At 39.7% G+C, this 21,498-nt stretch overlaps 1 protein-coding gene across 17 annotated transcripts in view; it reads left to right on the top strand.

Moving 5' to 3' along the window:
* RBMS2 (RNA binding motif single stranded interacting protein 2) overlaps positions 1-21,498 on the top strand; it is a 103,377-nt gene that overhangs the window by 24,569 nt on the left and 57,310 nt on the right. Inside the window, exon 4 of one of the 17 annotated variants that reach the window (XM_086400563.1) lies at positions 4,038-4,118. The exons of 15 other annotated variants lie outside the window; for them this stretch is intronic. The gene's annotated coding sequence lies outside the window, so the exon portion shown is untranslated. Of the gene's footprint in view, positions 1-4,037; positions 4,748-21,498 lie in introns of those variants that run through there. One more of the 17 variants, XM_086400564.1, reaches the window with a different exon arrangement.

Here is a 21,498-nt window from a genome sequence, read left to right as displayed (position 1 = left end):
GCCTAACCACACCTTCCCTGACATCATCTTCCTGGCATGTGTTATTATAAGTTAACTCCTCGGAGCATCAACAACCATTCCCTTTGGAAAAAAAGAAAAGAGACTTTGTTTAACTTGGGATAATTTGCCTTCCCTGACCTATTTTGCATAAGTTTCTAGTTCTTCTTGATCTTAACATATTGAAGGCCATATTGGGGTGGGGAGTTGTGGGGAGTTGGGTGGGGTGGAGGAGCAGAGGCCGTGATGAGAGCAGAACTGGCTGGTAGGCATTGCCAGATTTTCACTCTTTAAGAAGTTTGAGTTACCTGAAGTCTTTGGAAGAGTTAACTCAGGAGAGCAGAAAGTGGGAAGCAATACTAGAATTGTTTATACTTCTAACAGGGAGAGAGAATTTTTGTGTGTTAGCTACATTTTCATCTAGTTTCCACTGAATCAAATTTAGTAGAACTTTTATTTAATTTGTTTTTTGGCCACAATGTGTGGCATGTGGGATCTTAGTTTCCCCACCGAGGATTGAACCTGTGCCCCTTGTAGTAGAAGCACGGAGTCCTAACCACTGGACTGCCAGAGAATTCCCTGGTGGAACTTTTAAAGTCCAACGTCTCATGACCAGTGGCAGCTAATAGTTCTGGTTATCGGTAATAAAGGGAACTCAGTTGGTTAAAGTTTACTGGTAATGTGTCTCCATTGATTCCCCCTTTTTTAGCTCTACTACACTAATTTAGGCCTGTATTACTACAGTAATAAACATCCCACAGGATCTCCTCGTCTCCTGTTTCTCCACTCCCTACCCCTTGTCCCCAAGTAATTTTATACCCGCTACCAGAATAATCTTCCAACATTCCAACAGTATAGTGCTGAGCATTTCTTGTGTAAAAACCTTTGATGGGCATATGTGTGTTAGTTGCTCAGACATGTCTGACTCTGCGACCCCATGGGGTGTTGCCCGCCAGGCTCCTCCGTCCGTGTGATTTTCCATGCAAGAATCCTGGAGTGCGTTGCCATTTTCTTCTCCAGGGGATCTTCCTGACCCAGGGATCAAACCTGGGTCTCCTGCATTGCTGGATGGGTGTATATTACCTGCTAAACAAAATCCAAATCCTTAGCCTAGTGCCCGCTGTTGGTTCAGCTTACCTTATCTCCCCCACCTCCCCTGCACGCTGTCATTACACTGACTCTACTTGAACCAGTTGTGTTATCTGCAGTTCTCTGGCGATACTCTTTGGTTGGTGGTTTACATTTCTAATCGCCTAAGAAAATATGCTGTAAGACAGAAAAATATAGAAAAGAAATAAGACAGAAGAAAATATAAATCAGAATAAGAAGTCAGGTACTTCCCTGGTGGACCAGTGGTTAAGATGGTACATCTCCAATGCAGGGCACCTGGTTTCAGTCCCTGGTGAGAGAACTAAGATCCCACATGTTGTGGGTGTTCAATGTGGCCAAAAAAAAGTCAGCTAGAATTAAAATGCAGATGTGCAAACCATAAGAGTTAATCTTGGAAGATGAAGACTGATGAATAGTCATGATGAATAGAATTAAAATGCAGATGTGCAAACCATAAGAGTTAATCCTGGAAGATGAAGGCTGATGAATAGTGGAGAGGTGGTTGGTGACTTTAACAAGCAATTTCAGATTGGGGAGTAAAAGCAGGGTTGGAGTGGGTTGTTGAGTGAATGAAAGTAAGGAAGTATAGATGGTAAATATAGACTGATCTTTTAAGAATTTGGATTAAGATGAAAGTGCAGGAAAAAAATTTAAAAAACAGGCAAAATGTCTGAATAGATATTTCATCAAAGAAGATCTACAAATAGCCATGAAAAGATGTCCAGCGTCATTAGCCATCAAGGAAATAAAAACCACAGTGAGATAACACTTCACACCCACAAGGATGGTTGTAATCAAAAACACAGATAATAGCGTGGTGTAATTATACCCTTATAACCTGCTGATAGGAATGTAAAATGGTGCAGCTGCTTTGAAAAACATTTTGGCAGTTCCTTAAAAGGTTAAACACACTCCTAGGTATATACCCAAGGGAAATTAAAACAATGTCCACACAGAAAGCCTGTACATCATGTTCATAACAGCATTATTCATTATAGCCAAAAAGTAGAAACAATCCATATATCCATCAACTGATGAATGGATAAGTAAAATACTATATTTACCCATACAATGGAATTTTAGATTTTATTCAGTGATTAAAAAGTAGTAAGAGTACTGGGACTTCCCTGGAAGTCCACTGGTTAGGACTCAAGAGCATGGAATTGATCTCTGCTTGGGGAACTAAGATCCTACCTGCCGTGTGATGTGGCCAAAAAAAGAAAAAGTAATAGGGTACTGATACAGTCTACAAAATGGAAGAACCTTGAAAAAATTATGTTAGTGAAAGAAGCCAGTCACGAAAGACCACATACATTTGACCCTTGAACATTGCGGGGCTTGTAACACCAGCCCTGTTCAGTTGAAAATCCACATATAAGCTATATTTGATCCTCTGTATCCATGACTCCTTCATATCCATAGTTCTGCATCCTCAGATTAAACCAATAGCAGAAAATCCACATGTAAGTGGACCCGTGAAGTTAAAATCTGTGTTGTTCAAGGATCAGCTGTATTTGATGCTTCCATTTGTATGAAATGTCCAGAATCAGAGATAGAAAGGAGATTAGCAGCTCCCTAGAGATGGAGTAGGAGAGTTCAGAGGGAAAGAAAAGTGACTGGTAATGGGTATTGGGAGGAGGCAATGGCACCCCACTCCAGTCCTCTTGCCTGGAAAATGCCATGGATGGAGGAGCCTGGTAGGCTGCAGTCCATGGGGTCGCTAGGAGTAGGACACGACTGAGCGACTTCACTTTCATTTTACACTTTTATGCATTGGAGAAGGAAGTGGCAGCCCACTCCAGTATTCTTGCCTGGAGAATCACAGGGACAGCAGAACCTAGTGGGCTGCCGTCTATGGGGTCGTACAGAGTCAGAAACGACTGAAGCGACTTAGCAGCAGCAGCAATGGGGTATTGGGTTTCTTTTTGGGGTAATGAAAATGTTCTAAAATTGATTATAGTGATCCAAATACCATTGAAATTATATTTTAAATGGGTTAATTGCATGGTATGTGAATTACATCTCAGTAAAGTTGTTTTTATTTTTTAATATTTTCTTTATTTTTTTAATTTGGTTGTGCTGGGTCTTAGTTGTGACATGTGGGATCTAGTTCCCTGACTAGGGATCAAACCCGGGCCCCCTGCAGTAGGAGCATGAAATCTTAGCCACTGGACCACCAGAGAAGTCCCAAGTTATTTTAAAAAGATGGGGAGCAGAGAAATGAGATAAAGGCTGAAAGAAGATAGTGGTAGTGTGGGGAGAATTTTCTTAAAGATGGGAGATACAGAAGCCAAAATGTGAAAAGGTTCATGATCAGTTACTTGATACTTTCCGAATGTATGTGTTTCTTCATAATCCCTCCTATTCTCTGATTCTGTTGTCTTTGTGCTTCATGTAGTATTCAGCCTCCGATACTTTTTTGTTGTTGTTCCTTCCTTTTGGAATGGCCTTACTATTTATTTGTTCATCGGACTCACATTCATTAAATAGCTCCAGAATGTGCTAGGACCTATGTAAATAGACTGTTATTTCTTTTATTAAAAAAAAACAAAAACAACAACAACAACCAAAAAAAACCCTTTCTCTTGGTGCCATTTCTTTCTTCAGCTGCTGTTCCATTTCTCTTCTTCCCTGTATATAAACTATCTTGAAAGAATTGTTTTTTTAAGAGTTATATATACTAGCTGTCTCTAATTTATTTCCTTCCATTACTTCTCTTTTATTATATTTAATATATTTAATAACACAAAAGATTACATGTAAGTATAAAGCGTATCATGTACGGATATGAGAGTTGGACTATAAAGAAAGCTGAGCACCGAACTGATGCTTTTTACTGTGTTGGAGAAGACTCTTGAGAGTCCCTTGGACTGCAAGGAGATCCAACCAGTCCATCCTAAAGGAAATCATTCCTGAATATTCTTTGGAAGGACTGATGCTGAAGCTGAAACTCCAGTACTTTGGCCACCTGATGCGAAGAACTGACTCATTGGAAAAGACCCTGATGCTGGGTAAGATTGAAGGTGGGAGGAGAAGGGGATGACAGAGGATGAGATAGTTGGATGATATCACTGACACGATGGACATCAGTTTGAGTAAGCTCTGGGAGTTGGTGATGGACAGGGAAAACTGTCCATCACAGGGAAACTGTCCATCAGTTTCCCTGAACTGAAACTGATAAAGTGTAATAATAAGAGGAACACCTGTGGGCTTCCCTGGTGGCTCAATGGTAAGGAATCCGCCTGCCAATGCAGGAGACGTGGGTTTGATTCCTAATCCAGGAAGATCCCATTTGCCACAACTACTAAGCCTGTGCTCTTGAGCCCAGAAGATACAACAACTGAGCCCACGAGCTGCAGCTGCTTAAGTCCACACACCCTAGAACCTGTGCTCCACAACTAGAGAAACCACCACAATGAGAGCTCACGTGCTACTACTACGAGAGAGTAGACCCTGCTCGCCACAGCTGGAGAGAAGCCCTCGCAGCGGCAAAGACCCAGCACAGCCAGAAATAAATACAATAATTAAAAAAGAAGAACACCTGTAAACCCATCTTCCAGCTTAAGAACTAGAATCATTGCCTGTAAATTACGTATACTTAAGAGTTTTTCCCATCCCACTGCCTGCCTCCCTTCTAAAGGTAATTGCTCTTAAATTTTATATTTATCATTCTATTGCTTTTTAAAAATATAGTTTAAAATCATGTTTAATTTGCTTTTTTACATTGTTCTAAGTGCTTTACATATATAATTTAATCCTCATGACAGTTTCATGATTATTTTGCCTGTTTCACAGATGAGAAAAAATGAACTACAGAGAGCTTAATAATCACGTTACTGGTGAATGGCCCAGCTGGGATTTGAACTCAGATTGTTGGCTCCTAATCTGTGCTGTCAACCACTGCTTTATTGTCTTATTGCAACACAGTCTTCTGTTTGTTTCCATTCAGTATTACATCTTCATGATTTCATTCATGTTGTATATTTTATTCATTTTTTCCTGTATAATATTTCATTTTGTAAATATACCATAATTTATCCATTCTTCCACCAGTGAGCTTTTGGACTATTCCAGGCTTGTTTGTTTTTGCTGTTCCTAACATAGCTGCTCAGAATATTATCATATATGTGGCACAGTTGTGTAAAAATTTCTTTGGAGTTTATACGTAGGAGTGGGGTCTCTTTTTCTTCCTGTATGCATATAAACAAGCTTATAGTTTCTCTCATCTTAAAACAAAACAATGGAAATCCTGCTTGATCCCATTTCTTCTGCCAAGTTACTGTCCCATTTTTCTGATCCCTTTTACAATCCACCTTCTTGAAAAAGTAGTTCCTCTAAAATCTCTGCTTCATTACATTCCACTCTTTTTCTCAATATTTGCTTTTTATTTTTTAATTGTAAAATATATTTAACAAAATTTGCCATCTTATCCATTTTTAAGTATCCATTGTAATGGTGTTAAGTATGATACATTTACATTGTGCAGCCAGTCTCTAGTAGAACTCTTCATCTTGTAGAACTGAAATTACCCCATTAAATGACTCCCCCATTCTCCCCTCCCCCCAAACTATTGGCAACTACTCCTACTTTCTATCTTTTATGAGTTCTCTAAGTACTTCATATAAATGTAGTCATACAGTATTTGTCTTTTTGTGATTGACTTATATAACTTAGCATAATGTTTTCAAAGTTCATCTATGTTGTAACATATATCAAGGTTTCCTTGCTTTTTAAGGCTGAATAATATTACATTGAATGTACATACCACATTTTGTGTATCCATTCATCTGTGAGGGATACTTGAGTTACTTCCTTCTTTTGGTTATTGTAAATAGTGTTTCTGTGGACTTGGGTGTATAAATAGCTCTTCAGACTCTGCTTTCAGTTCTTTTGGGTATAGTCCCAGAATTTGACTTGCTGGATTATATGGTAATTCTATTTTTAATTTTTTGAGGAATTACCATATTATTTTCCTTAGTGGCTATACCATTTTATGTTCCTACCAGTAGTGTACAAGTTCTGATTTCTCCGAATCCTTGCCAACACTTATTTTCTATTTTTTTGATAGTAGCAATCCTAATGGGTGTGAGAGGTACTTCCTTATAATTTTGATTTGTATTTGTTTAATGATTAGTGATGTTGATCATCTTTTCAAGTGCTAATCGGGCATTTGTATATTTTCTTTGGAGAAATACTGAAGCCCTTTGCCCATTTTTAAAGTGGGTTTTTTTTGTTGTTATTGAGTTTTAGGGGTTCTTTATATATTTTGGATATTAATACCCTGTCAGGTATATGATTTGCAAATATTTCTCTTTCAGGAAGTGAATTTTTATAAACAAGTTCTACAATGAAAAGAAAAAAGCATCTTGATATATAAAAGTTTTAAAAAATTTGTAAAGGCTTTTGAAATTTAATTTTATTTATTTTTGGCTGTGCTGGGTCTTTGTTGCTGCTCAGGCTTTCCTCTAGTTGTGGTGAGTGGGGGCTACTCTCTAGTTGCAGCACACAAGCTTCTCATTGCAGTGACTTCTCTTGTCGCAGAGCACGGGCTCTAGACATGCAGGCGTCAGCAGTTGTGGCTTCCCGGCTCTATAGCACAGGCTCAGTAGTTGTGGGTAATGGGCTTAGTTGCTCCTTGGCATGTGGGATCTTCCTGGCCCAGGGATCAAATCTGTGTCTCCTCCATTGGCAGGCAGATTCTTTACCATTGAGCCACCAGGGAGGTCCTAAAATTTTTAAATCAGAAAGTGTTGAAGACTGCATGGGTGCTAAGTTGCATCAATCATGTCTGACTCTTTGTGACCCTATGGACCAACTGTAGCCTTTCAGGCTCCTCTGTCCATGGGATTCTCCAGGCATGAATACTGGAGTGGGTTGCCATGCCCTTCTCCAGGAGATATTTCCCATCCAGGATTGAATCCACATCTCTTTACATCTCCTTCATTGGGTTCTTTACCATTAGTGCCACCTGGGAAGCCCCATTTAAGACTAAATTCTTTCAAATGTTCAAACAAAATGAAAAGCAACCTATTCAATCTCAATAATAAAATGTGTCCTTGGGGCTTCCCTAGTGGTCCAGTGGTTGAGAATCTACTTTGCAATGCAAGGAACAGTGTTTGGATCCCTGGTCCCGGAAGATATCACATGCTGTGGGGCAAACGAGCCCATCCGCCACAACTACGGAAGCCCACACCTTGGAGCCCATGCTCTGAAACAAGAGAAGCCACCATGATGAGAAGCCTGTGCATGGCAACTAGAGAAGGCCGGCTTGCAGCAATGAAGACCCCACACAGCCAAAAATAAATAAGTATTAAAAAAGACTTGATCTTGGTATATGATCCTTTTAACGTGCTGTTGAATTTGTTTTGGTAGTATTTATTAAGAATTTTTGCATTTATCCTCGTCATGGATGTTGGCCTGTTGTTTTCTTGTAGTATCCTCATTTGGCTTTGGTATCAGGGTAATGTTGGTCTCATGAACTGAGTTTGGGAGTGTTCCCTTCTATTGAGTTTTTTGGGAGAGTTTGAGAATTGGTGTTAATTCTTTGAATGTTTCGTAGAATTCACTTGTGAAGTCATCTAGTCCTGGAGGTTGTCGGTCTTATTAGTCTGTTCAGGTTTTCTATATTTTTTATTACTAAGACTTGGTAGGTCATACATTTCTAGGAACTTATTCATTGCTTCTAGGTTGTCCAATTTGATGGCATATGATTGTGTCTTATGATCCTCTGTGTTTTTGTGATATCTCCTCTTTCATTTTAAATTGTATTTCTTTGAGTCCTCTTTTCTTTGTAAGTCTAGCTCAAGGCTTGTCAATTTTATCTTTTTTAAAAAACTAACGCTTAGTTTCCCATTGTCTTTCTATTCCTGATTTTATTTACTTTTGCTCTGATCTTTGTTATCTCCCTCTTTCTTCTAACTTTGGGCTTAATATGTCCTTCTTTTTCTTGAGGTAGTTTGAGATTTTTTTTTCTTTTTAACATGGGCATTAACTTCCCTCTGTGCTCTATTTTTGCTGCATCCCATGAGTTTTTGTATGTTGTGTTTCCATTTTTGTTTCAAGATTTTTTTTTACTTCATCTCTGACCCATTGGTTGTTCAGGGGTGTGTTTAATTTCCACACATTCGTGAATTTTCTAGTTTTCCATCTGTTATTTATTTCTAGTTTATACCGTATTGGTCAGAAAAGATACTTGGTATAGTTACGATATTTTTAAATTTACTGAGACTTTTTGTGACCTCATGTGCTCTATCCTGGAGAATGTTCCAGGTGCACTTGAAGATGTAATCTATTATTTTTAGATGGAAGACTATATATGTCTGTTAAGTTATTTGATCTAAAGTATAGTTCAAGTCCATTGTTTCTACATTGATTTTCTGTCTGGGTGATCTGTTCATTATTGAAAGTGGGATATTGAAATCCTCTGCTATTATTGTATTGTCTGTTTCTCCCCTCAGATCTGTTAATATTTGCTTAATATTTTAGGTATTCTTAATATTTTAGGTGCTCTGATGTTTAGGTCCTCTTAATATTTTCAGTTTAGTCCAGTTGCTCAGTCATGTCTGACTCTTTGCGACTCCATGGACGGTAGCATGCCAGGCTTCCCTGTCCATCACCAATTCCCAGAGCTTGCTCACACTAATGTCCATCAAGTCAGTGATGCCATCCAACCATCTTATCCTTTGTCGTTCCCTTCTCCTCCTGTCTTCAATCTTTCCCAGCATCAAGATCTTTTCCAGTGAGTCGGTTCTTTGCATCAGGTGGCCAAAGTATTGGAGTTTCAGCTTCAGCATCAATCCTTCCAGTGCTGTGAATCCTCTTGATGAATTGACTCTCTTATAATCATATAATGACGTTCTTTGTCTCTTGTTACAGTTTTTGACTTTTTTCCCCCTGATATAAGTATAGTCATCCTTGCTTTATTTTGGTTTCCATTTGTATGGAATATCTTTTTCCAGGCCTTCATTTTGTTCTTATGTGTGTCCTTGTAGCAAAGTGAGTCTTTGTAGGCAGCATGAACATCAGGCCTTTTTTTTAATGCATTCAGCCACTCTTCACTCTTGCCTTTTGACTAGGGAGTTTAATCTGTTTACATTTAAAGTAATTATAACTCAGTAAGGACTTATTATGGCAACCCACTCCAGTATACTCACCTGGGAAATCCCATGGATAGAGCAGCCTGGTGGGTTACAGTCCATGAGGTTGCAAACAGTTGGACATGACTTGAGCGGCTAACACACACTAAGAACTTATTACTGCCATCTTGGTAATGGTTTTCTGGCCATCTTGTAGTTCCTTTCTTCCTCTCCTCTCTTACTGTCTTATTTTGAAATTGGTAATTTCTGATATGATGTACTTTGATTCCCTTCTCTTTATCTTACGTATATCTATTATAGGTTTTTGTTTTGTTGTTACCGTCAAGCTCACCTGAAACATGTTACAGGTGTGACAATCTATTTTTAAGCTGATAACAACTTAAGTTTGATCGCATACAAAATCTACCCTTTTACCTCCCCCCATTTTATGTTTTTCATATCACAGTTTACATCCTTTTATATTGTGTATCCGTTAACAAACTATTGTAGCTGCTGCTAAGTTGCTTCAGTCGTTTCCGACTCTGTGTGACCCCATAGACGGCAGCCCACCAGGCTCCCCCGTCCCGGGGACTCTCCAGGCAAGAACACTGGAGTGGGTTGCCATTGCCTTCTCCAGTGCATGAAAGTGAAAAGTGAAAGTGAAGTCGCTCAGTCGTGTCCGACTCTTTGCCACCCCATGGACTGCAGCCTACCAGGCTCCTCCGTCCATGGGATTTTCCAGGCAAGAGGACTAGTATTCTGAATCTATGTTTACCTTTATCAGTGTGTTGTGTATTTTCATGTTATTAGTTAGTATCCTTTCTTTTCAGATTGAAGAATTCTTTTCAGCATTTGTTGTTAAGGCAGGTTAAGTGGTGGTGAACTCTCAACTTTTGTTAGGGAAAGTATTTCACCTTCACCTCTGAAGGACGACTTTGTTAGGTAAAGTATTTCTTGTTTTGCATTTTTTTTTCTTTCAGCATTTTGAATATATCGTCCCATTCCCTCTTGGCGTGCAATATTTCTGATGAGAAATCAACTCGTAGCCTTATGGAGACTCTCCTGTATGAGAGACATTTTTTTTTTCTGACTTAAAAAAAAAGTTTTTTTGTTTGTGTTTATTTTTTTGACTGCAGTGGGTCATTCATTGTTGCTGCAAGTAGAGGTTAGTTACTCTAGTTGTGGTGCGTGGGCTTTTAATTGCAGTGGCTTCTCTGGTTGCAGAGCATGGGCTCCAGGGTGTGCAGGTTTCAGTAGTTATGGTGCCGGGCTTAGTTGCGCTGTGGTATGTGGGATGGTTTTACTGTAATACATCTTGGAGAAGGTCATTTTGGACCTTTGGATTGACATTTTGAAGTGAACTTTTAGCTTAATGAACCTGGATGTCCACACCTCTCCCCACATTTGAGAAGTTCTCAGCCATTGCTTTTTGAATAAGCTTTCTACCCCTTTCTCCCTCTCTTCTTCTGTGACTCCAGTGGTATGTGGATTGTTTCTGTTAATGTGCCCTGTAAGTCCCATAGGCTTTCTTCATTCCTCTTCCTTCTGGCTTTGTTTTGTTTCCTTCTAGCTGGATAATTTCACATGATCTCTCTTCAGGCTCACTGATTCTTTCTTCTGCTTGGTCTAGTCCATGGTACTTTAAAGTTGACAAATCCAATTAGTATCTTGTTTGTTTGTTGTCTTTTATCTTATGTAACCTCTTAGTGGAGTTGCTAGAGGTGACCATTCCCCATTTCTTGAATCGCTATCTTTTGTTGCTTCTGGTAACACCACCTTCTTGGGTCTTGCCCTTTCCTCCTCCTCTTTTGACCTTCTTGTCAATTACCCTACTCAGTTTCTGAGTATTTTTAGTTCCTTAGGCTTTGTTGCCCTCTCTCTAAATATACCTTCTTCCTAAATTTCACTTATTACTATGCTAATAGGTTTACTGATAATTACTAGATCAGACTTCTCCTCTGTGTATCCAACTTCTTAATTGGTATTTTTTCCTAGAAGTCTCACAAATTATTAAAATTAATGTATTCAAAATGTGATGATTGCTTTGTAGTCCTCAAATTGGCTCTGCCCCCCATCTCTGTAGTAGTAGTGAATGATACCACCATCCATCCAGTTACTAAAGCTAGACACTATACTTTCCCATGTCTAATTTATTATATAAGCTAACTGTCCATCTTTATAGCCATCTCTCCAATTATAGGCTATATTGTCTCTGGTTTGGACTATTACAGTGACCTCCTAATTGAGCTTGCCACTTCAACTCCTGGCTTACTCTTGTTTATTCTTTCCATAGTAGCCAGAGTAGTATTTTGAAAACCTAGATCAGATCTTATAACTTCTCTCTTACATAAAATTATTCACTGTCTGTAGGGTTGAATGAAATCCAGACAGTTTAAGACAGCCTGAAAATTTGTACCTACACCTTCATCCTTCTACACACAAGTGTCACTGGCCTTCTGTTTCTTTCAGATTCAGTTGAAAATCTCACTTTGTGTCTTTTGCGTGTTCTTCTTTCTGGAATGATCTTTTATTTCATTCTCTGAATGACTGGTTTCTGCTTATCCTTGAAGTCTCACTTAAATGTCACCTTTCCAACTATAATAACTAAAGTAGGTCACAGCCTTCTGATCTTTTTTTTTCCCAGCCCATTTATCACACTCGGTAATTATACAGTTACTTTGCGATTATTTGATTAATGGCTGTATCTCTGCTATATGCTGAATTCCATTAGGACCAAGACCATCTCACATCTTCGTCTCTAGATCATCTTTAAGTCAGGGTTTTGCTCTTGGTACCTGACATAGTGCCTGGTACTCTAAAGTGGGCATTAAGTATTCGTTGAATGAATGGATGTGAGCTCCTTTCATATTTCAAGCACTATGAGAGCTTCTGTTGTTCAGTCTCTCAGTTGTGGCTCTTTGTGACCCCATGGACTGCAGCACGCCAGGCTTCCCTGTCCTTCAGCATCTCCCAGAGCTTGCTCAAACTCATGTCCATTGAGTTGGTAATGGCATCCAACCATCTTGTTCTCTGTCGTCCCCTTCTCCTCCTGCCTTCTATCTTTCTCAGCATCAGGGCCTTTTCTAATGAGTCGGCTCTTCGCATCAGGTGGCCAGAGTATTGGAGTGTCAGCTTCACCATCAGTCCTTCTAATGAATATTCGGGGTCGATTTCCTTTAGGATTGACTGGTTTGATCTCCTTGCAGTCCATGAGACTCTTGAGTCTTCTCCAACACCACAGTTTGAAAGCATCAATTTTTTGGCACTCAGCCTTCTTTATAGTCCAACTCTCATATGCATACATGACTACTGGAAAAACCATAGCTTTGACTAGATGGACCTTTGTTGGCAAAGTGATGTCTCTGCTTTTTAATACACTGTCTAGGTTTGTCACAGCTTTTCTTCCAAGGAGCAAGTGTCTTTTAATTTCATGGCTGCAGTCCCTGTCTGCAGTGATTTTGGGGCCCAAGAAAATGAAGTCTGTCACACTGTTTCCATTTTTTCTCCATCTGTTTGTCATGAAGTGATGGGACCAGATGCCATGATCTTAGTTTTTTGAATGTTGGGTTTTAAGCCAGCTTTTTCCACTGTCCTCTTTCAGTTTCATCAAGAGGCTCTTTAGTTCCTCTTTGCTTTCTGCCATTAGAATGGTGTCATCTGAGGTGTTACTTCATATCAGTATCTGAGGTTATTGATATTTATCCCAGTAATCTTGATTCCAGCTTGGCTTTATCCAGCCTGGCATTTCACATGATGTACTCTGCATATAACTTGAATAAGCAGGGTGACAGTATACAGCCTTGATGTACTCTCTTCTCAATTTTGAACCAGTTTGTTGTGGAATTCTAAGTATTGCCTTTTGACCTGCATACAGGTTTCTCAGGAGGCAGATAAGGTGGTCTGATATTCCCTTCTCTTTAAGAATTTTCCACAGTTTTTTGTGGTCCACATAGTCAAAGGCTTTAGCATAGTCAATGAAGCAGAAGTAGATGTTTTTCTGGAATTCCCTTGTTTTCTCTAAGGTCCAGCAGATGTTGGCAATTTGATCTCTGGTTCCTCTGCCTTTTCTATGTCCAGCTTGTACATCTGGAAGTTCTTGGTTCACATACTGTTGAAGCGTAGCTTGAAGGATTTTGAGCATGACCTTGCTAGCATGTGAAATGAGTGCAATTGTGCAGTAGTTTGAACATTCTTTGGCATTGCATGTTTTATTTGTATGTATTTTAATTCTCACACTAATCATATTATACAGTTGCTGTTACTGTCTGCATTTTGCAGGTAAGGTTAAGCAACTTACCAAAGTCACACAGCTCACACATGGCAATAGTAGAATTAAACCTCAGTCTTTTAATTTTTGAGCCTGTGTTTTAACTACTTTCTGCTAGTTAATGGGCTCTATAGACAAGAAATAACACTTTTTGAGGAAACATTTAGTGAACGTTGATTCATTCCTTACTCAATTGCTAACTGAATAGTGAAATAATTGAGTGCTTATATCAAAACTGAATCTTATTTTTTTTTCTTATTTGTAACATAAAGATCTTACATTACAAATGAAAATTATTTTCTTTGTTGTTCCAAATTTAATTAATACTAAACCATTATTTTACATTTACAGAATTTGTAGATTGGTATGGCTAGGCATGCTAACATTTTACCTGGGCCTCCACTTCAGCTATCAAATACTTGCCTAACCCTTAAAGACTGGTGGGGTTTGAGAGTTTCGGTTTGAAGCATCCTTCTTCTCCACTCCAGTTGAGAAATAAGAAAAACGTTTGACAAATGGAAATAAAACCAACACCTTTATTACTGATAAAACTGATATTCAAGATGGTACCTCCTATTTGTGGGCCAGTGAATTTTCTAATACTGCCAGAATTAGGCAGATTTTTCCACCTAGGTGCAAGCAGTGATCAGAACCAAACCAAACAGAAAGCTATGGTCCTCCCTTGTGAGGCAACCCGTGTGAAACCTCACCAGTGTGTAAGGTAGCAAAGCTGAATGCATGCTCCCTTCAGGCAACTGTACCCTCAGAGTGGAGCTGCCTGCCCACCAGGGATGGTGTGCTGATGTCTGTCTATTCACATGGAAGGGCGCAGTGCAGTGGGCAGTAAGTGATCCCCCAGTGAGGGTGCTGATCAGATTCCTCAGTTTAGTTCCGTTTTCACGTACCAGACCAGTGCTTAAATCTAGTAGACTTTTTAAACACTGTGTATTTGTTTGTCTTGGGCTCCGTTGGGTCTTCATTGCCGCACACAGGCTTTCTCTAGTCGTGAGGAGCAGAAGCTGCTTTGTTGTAGCGTGCAGGCTTCTCATTATGGTTTCTTCTCTTGTTACAAAGCACGGTCTTTAGGTTCAAAGGCTTAGTTGTCCCACGGCATGTGAAATATTAGTTCCCCAGCCAGGGATCGAACCATGTCTCCTGCATTGCAAGGCAGATTCTGAATCACTGGACTACCAGGGAAATCCCTAATCTAGTAGAATTTTTGATGATTTTTAAATTTTTTTTATTTATTTTAAATGGAAGGATAATTGCTTTACAGTATGGTGTCGGTTTCTGCCAAACATCAACATGAATCAGCCATAGGTATACATATGTCCCCTCTTTCTTGACCCTCCTTTCCTCCTCCCTCCCCATACCACCCCTCTAGGTTGTTACAGAGCCCCAGTTTGAGTTCCCTGAGTCGTACAGCAAATTCCCATTGGCTATCTATCTTTCATATGGTAATATTTGTTTCCACGTTACTCTCTCCATACTTTTCCACTCTTTCCTTCCTCCCTCTCCCACCCTCATGTCCATAAGTCTGTTCTTTGTGTCGTGTCTCCATTGTTCCCCTGCAAATAATTTCATCAGTACCATCTTTCTAGATTCCACATATATGTGTTAGTATATGATATTTGTTTTTCTTTCTGAGACACTTCATTCTGTATAATAGGGTCTAGGTTCATCCACCTCATCAGAACTGACTCAAATGCATTCCTTTTTATGGCTGAGTAATATTCCATTGCATGTATACACAACAGCTTCTTTATCCATTCATCTGTAGATAGATATCTAGCTTGCTTCCATATTGTAAATAGTGTTGCAGTGAACATAGGGGTACTTGTGTCTTTTTCAGTGTTGGCTTCCTCAGGGTATATGCCTAGTAGTGGGATCGTGGGTAGTACAAGGGTGAAGAAGAGGAATGCTGATATTGTATTAATAACCGGCTAGTTGTTAATTAAGGACACCACTGAACGCAACTGTCAGGAGTAAGCCTAAGCAAAGATACAGAGGAAGGGAAGAAAATGGAAGAAGAATGGAGAGGAGTAAGATAAGAGAGGATGGAGACTAGAAAAAGAGAAGAAGTGAGGGGCAGTAGAGGGTTGCCTCTAAACTATAAGTCTGTTATTCTCATTCTAAATTTTCTTTCACCTCTAAAGGATAACAAAAGTAAGCAGGAACCTGAGATTCTGCTCTGTAAGTTCTATCAAAGCTATTTTGTAATAAGGAGAGAGGAAAATAGCTGTTTTGTTTTAGTAAATCACCCTAAAAGAATAGGGATTTCCCCTTTTTCTGTATTGTTAATGGATTAAGCATACTGTGGCTGTTCTGTAAATAAAGTCTTTATGTGGATATGGGTACTAGATCTTACAAAAATTCTTACAGAACCTCCACATTACTATCCAGGAACTAGATAGAACTTACAGGAGTTTCTCTTCTTCTTTTGGAGACCTTATCCCTTTGTTTATAATTGGCTTTTGGTTTTCAGTTCTTACTTTGGCAACCAGTCCTTACTTCCACTCCTTACCTCCAACTTCTGCCTCATTCCCAATTGTGATTTAAACCATGAATTGGATAAACTAGGTTAACACTTTCCTGAGGACGAGTTCTACTCAGATCACTGTCTTTTTTGAGATTCAAGGTATGTTAGAAACTATGAGAGTGTGGGTCCAGTGGTCAGGCTGTATGGACTCAAGTGTTTTAACATTCTACCCTAGTTTTTTAAAAAAAAGTATGTCAGACTTTAAGAGACTTTGTTTTTAAATAGATAATAGATGTATGGACTTGTTATAAAATATAAAAGATTCAAACAAGTATAAAGGAAACAAATAAAAAGTCTGTTTTCAATCCATCCTCCATATACCTAGTTTGTCTTTCTAGTGGCCATCATTATTAACTGCTTCTTGTGTATCTTTCTAGAGATAGTTCTATGTATATTATATCAAACTTTGAAAAATTATTTCCAAAGTCCTTTGTGATTTTTAAAAATAAGCATAGATAAAGATTAAACTTGATATAGTTCATGGGGGGCTAGGTGGTTGCATATATACGTTTTATTTTGATCTGAAGATAGACTAGGCACGTATACCTTTCATATTCTTGGGCTAGGCTACTTCCTTCAAATGTGTAGTGTTGCCAGTATTTATTGTTTGGTGAAACAAAAATATTTCTCTAATGACCACAGGAACAGAATATTTTCATGACTTTGAGATTTTAGGCCTTGATGAAACCAGAACCTTAATCTACCAATCTAAGAATTCTTTCTGTGGGTAGTATAAGGGTGAAGAAGAGGATGCTGGTGTTTCCTAACTTCTAAGGGTTTGTGATCTCTGTACGTCTTACCAAAATGAAATTGTGTCAAGTGATGAAAATAGGATAAAAGACAAGGGAGGACAGAATAAACTCTAGGCAGACATTATCTTTTCCTTCATCTTCTCTAAGGCAACCGTTTTGTGGAAGAGAGCCACATACACCTCTCTGCAAGCTCTGTTACCCTTTTCCACTTTGTAGTTCCTTCTTCGGCCATATCTCCTCCTGAACAGCTGACCCACTAGCTAGGCTGAATAGTGGAGGGATTTTGTTATGCAGAGTCACACTCCATGGGGACTCAGTTGTGTCCCAGCCATGTTCTGCCTAAGCAGTTGGTTGTCATGTTCAGACAAGCTGCTTAACCTTCAAAGCTCATTTTCCTGTCCTGGAAATGAAACTTTTTGTCTGTGTTTCCTGGTCCATATGAGATGTTGCCGCACTGACATGTACCTACACACTGATGGCATAGTTAGTTATTCCTTGGGATACAGGCATGGGCTTTTGCTGCCAGAAAGGGCTGTGCCCCCATAGAACTGTCCACATATTTCAGTTGAGGGCTCTTGCTCTGGTCAGTCTATGTAAGCACCAGTCTTATGTAGGTTTTACTCTTAACTTATTTGGGTCACGGTTCAAATGCTCTGTTTCTTAAATGTTCTACTTTGGACTCGACATTACCTATTCCCAGGGAACTTAGAACTGTCCTCTTCCCAGAAGGGAGACGAAAGGAGGTAGGGTCATGTAAGAACTGTTTTACTCAGCTCTCTGCACCGGTTTGGATACTGTCAGTCTTAGGGTTTCCATTACTTGGTTCTGCTTAATAAAAAGTGAAGTGACATACCAAAGGGAATGTTGAAATAAAATTAAGACTCAGTTTCTAAGTTTTAGAAGGAAACTAATAACATATTCCCTGCTCTACTTCACAGAGTTGTTGGGAAGAGCAAATGAAATCATAAATGTTATAGGACTTAAGATACTGTTTAATTGTCAGACAAAAAGATATAGTACAAAATTCTGCATCATGTGCCTAGAGGAGTGAGGAGGTTCTTTTTCCATCTTGAAGAAAGCAGAGTTTTTCTTAAGAGTTTCTGAGTACGTACGTATCCCCTTGCACCTGAGTCTTTAAGGTAGAATGGTTTGTTCATCATTCAGGGTCCCAAAAGGAAACAGATGGCATACCCAAGCAGAATAATTTGAGAAAGATGTAATAAAGGGACTATTTACAAAGAGACTTAGGGAAACCAGTGAGAGCGAGCAGAGTACCCTATGGCCAGCAATTACAGAGCCTGTGTTACTCTAGATCTAAAAGGGGAAGGAACTGAGGGAGATTGCCAGAATCTAAGAGTAGCTGTATGGAGAGAACTTTGGGCGCCAGTAGCAGTATGCAGTCAAATCATGGTATTCTGGCAGGGGAAGGAGCTAGGAAAAGAAATATTCTGATCTCCTCCTCCTCCTGCCCTTTGATATCCTGCTGGTGTGTATCTGGTTCACCAAACCCAACTGGAATCCACAGGACAAGGGAGCCTGTTCATACACTCTTTATGGTCAGCTTCCTAGCCACAAAGCAAGGTGGACAGGAGTGGCAGGCAGATCTGGAAGGGCGAATGGATGGATCCCTGGGCAATAAGTTTGATTGTTTTATTAACTGAGGATTCTTTAGTTATTTTGACTTAGGGTTTGAAAATGTCGATTTTATACCTAAGATCTCGTTTTTGAGTATCACCTGGTATGAATGTGAGTAACTCCCCCTGGCATTAAAGGAATGTGGAAAACAGATTACTGTTATAGCGGTAAGAGCCGTGAAAGAGAAGTGGGGAAGAGATGAGCTGGAGGTGTCAGGCTTACTTGAGCTGAGAGGACGTAGTGGAAGTGCTGAGAGTCATGTTTTAAGACCAGGTATGTTGCACAGATCTGTGGTGTGGGTTCTCTGGCTTTGGCTCTGCATGTTGCAGAGCAACCTTTCTGTTGTTATTGTCTTTTGATAATTTTATTTATTCATTTTTGGCTGTGCTGGTTCTTCGTTGCTGCAAGGGCTTTCTCTCGATGTGGCGAGCAGGGGCTACCCTACCCTCTAGTTGTTCTGCACGGGCTTCTCGTAGTTTGGCCTCTCTTGTTGCAGGGCACCGGCACGGTCTCTAGGGCCAATGGGCTTGTTAGTTGCAGCATGTGGCCTCAGCAGCTGTGGCTCCTGGGCTCTGGAGCACAGGCTCAGTAGTTGTGGTGCACAGCCTTAGTTGCTTCTTGGCATTTGGGGTCCTCCTGAATCAGGGATCGAACCTGTGTCTCCTGCATTGTCAAGTGGATTCTCTACCACTGAGCCAACAGGGAAGCCCCCCATTTTGTTTTTAATGTTACTGTTTTCTTTTTTTCCAGAAGGAAGGATTATTGAAAATACTCCTTTTTTGTTCTGATATGATGTAATGTCTAATTCATATTTTTACTTGAATTTCAATAAAGTATGTTAATTTTAAGACTTCTCTACCTGTAAATGAAGTAGGGTGATGCCAACTTAAGCTGAGTCCTGTGCTAGGTCATGCTAGCCTGTAGGATGTTTTCAGTGGTTGGAATGTCCTCTCCTCTCCACCCATCTCTATGAAATTTTTTTTTAAATTATTCACTTCTTTGTTTGACTGTGCTGGAACTTTGTTGCTGTGCATGGGCTTTCTCTGGTTGTGGTGAGCAGGGGCTGCTCTCCAGGTGCGGTGCGCAGGCTTCTCATTGCAGTGGGTTCTCTTGTTGTGGAGTGTGGGCTTTCAGTAGTTGTGGCTCCCGGACTCTAGCGTACAGGCTCGAGTGCACGGGCGTAGCTGCTTCAAGGCATGTGGGATCTTACCAGACGGGATCGAACTCGTGTCCCCTTCATTGGCAGGCAGATTCTTAACCACTGGACCACTGGGGACGTCTCTCTGTGAAATTTTTGTAACAGCTTTGTTGAGATAAAATTCCCATGGTGTGCAATTCACCCATTTAAATGGTACAATTCAGTGGCTTTTTGTATATTTGCAGAATCATGCATCCATTACCATACTTTTAGGGCATTTTCGGTACCAACCCCCCAAAGAAACCTCACTCACACAGCCATCACTTCCCAGTGCTTTCATTATCGCCCTCTCCTAGCCATAGGTAATCACTCATCTACTTTCTGTTTCTAAAGACTATCTGTTCTACACACTTCATATAAATGGAATCATATAATTGGTGGTATTTTGTGATTGCCTTCTTTCACTTAGCATGTTTTCAAGGTTCACATCATAGCATGTATCTGTATTTCTTTCCTTCTTAATGACTAATAGGCTCATATGTGGATGTACCACATTTTATTCACCCATTTATCAGTTGATAGACATTTGTGTTCACTTTGGGCTATGATGATGCTGCTACGAAATTCTTGTACAGGTTTTGTGTTGGACACATGTTTTCAGTTCTCTTGGGTACATACGTAGGAATGGAATTGATGAGTCATGTGATAACTCTGTGTTTAATTATTTTAGGAATGGCCAAACTGTCTTCCAGAGCAGCTGCATCATTTTACATCCCCACCAGTAGTGTACAAGGGTTCCAGTTTCTTCACAGCCTCACCAACACTTGTTATTTTTTATTGTAGCCATCAAAGTTACTTTTGATTAAAGCCATAATCTTTTTATTATAGCCATTCTAGTGGATATGAAGTTGTATCTCATTATGATTTTGGTTTGATTTTCCCTATGGCTCCCTTTTAAAAGTTTACCCTCCTACTCATTTTTCAAGGTAAAACCCAAAACATTTTCTTTGAGAAACTTTTCCCTCAGGAATTGTTTTTTCTTTCATGTTCTCATACCATTTTTCTTGGATCCCCATAAAAAGCACACACATTTTGTTCTGCTAGTTATCTAGGCTGTATGCTCTGGTTTGTGAATTACTTAGTGGCTTCTTGTGAAAGTGAAGTCACTCACTCGTGTCTGACTCTTTGTGACCCTATGGACTGTAGCCTTCCAGGCTCCTCTGTCCATGGGATTTTCCAGGTAAAAATAGTGGAGTGGGTTGCCATTTTCTTCTCCAGGGCATCTTCCCGACCCAGGGATCGAACTCAGGTCTCCTGCATTGTAGGCAGACCCTTTAACCTCTGAGCCACCAGGGAATCCCAATGGCTTCTTATGGGTATGTGTTTAAATTTATTATGAAATATTTCACTTATACACTTATTCACCTGTGAGTCCCCACTGCATCAAGCAGAGCTTACACATATTCGGCATTCATATATTTATTGAATGATTCAAATAATGCAAAGGGCCTCATGAGTGAATATTAGGAAGATTGATACTTTGTAGGGAAAGTGGACTTTATTAGGAGAAATGAGAGAACTCAGGAAATAATGTATTTTTAGATAAAAATGATCAGATGTGTTACATGTCCCAGAGACCACTGGTTCCAGAAACTTGTCTTGTGGAACATCAATATCCATATTGTAATAGGAATTTTGATGTCAGGCCACTGAATTTTGTATCTGTGAGACTTATCTTATTAAGGTGATACACAGTTACTATTAGCAAACCCCCTAAATTTGTTTTACTCCTTTTAGTAAATATCCATGCATATATTCTGTGCCTGGAACTTAGCTGGGCACTAGACTTGGGGTGGAGTTTTCTCTGGCTCTGGTGATAATAAAGTTAAGGGCTCAGGATGGGGATGACTTTGATAGCAAATGAATGGATACAGGGTTTGTGAATTTTCTTAAACCAGGCAAAGTGAACAGTTGATCTGAGAACC

The sequence above is a fragment of the Bos grunniens genome, chromosome 5 (assembly GCF_055505025.1).
Source record: "Bos grunniens cultivar Pamir isolate PY7600 chromosome 5, Bosgru_T2T1.0, whole genome shotgun sequence".
Classification (NCBI taxonomy): Eukaryota; Metazoa; Chordata; class Mammalia; order Artiodactyla; family Bovidae; genus Bos; species Bos grunniens.
This window is presented reverse-complemented; position numbering and strand designations above follow the sequence as displayed.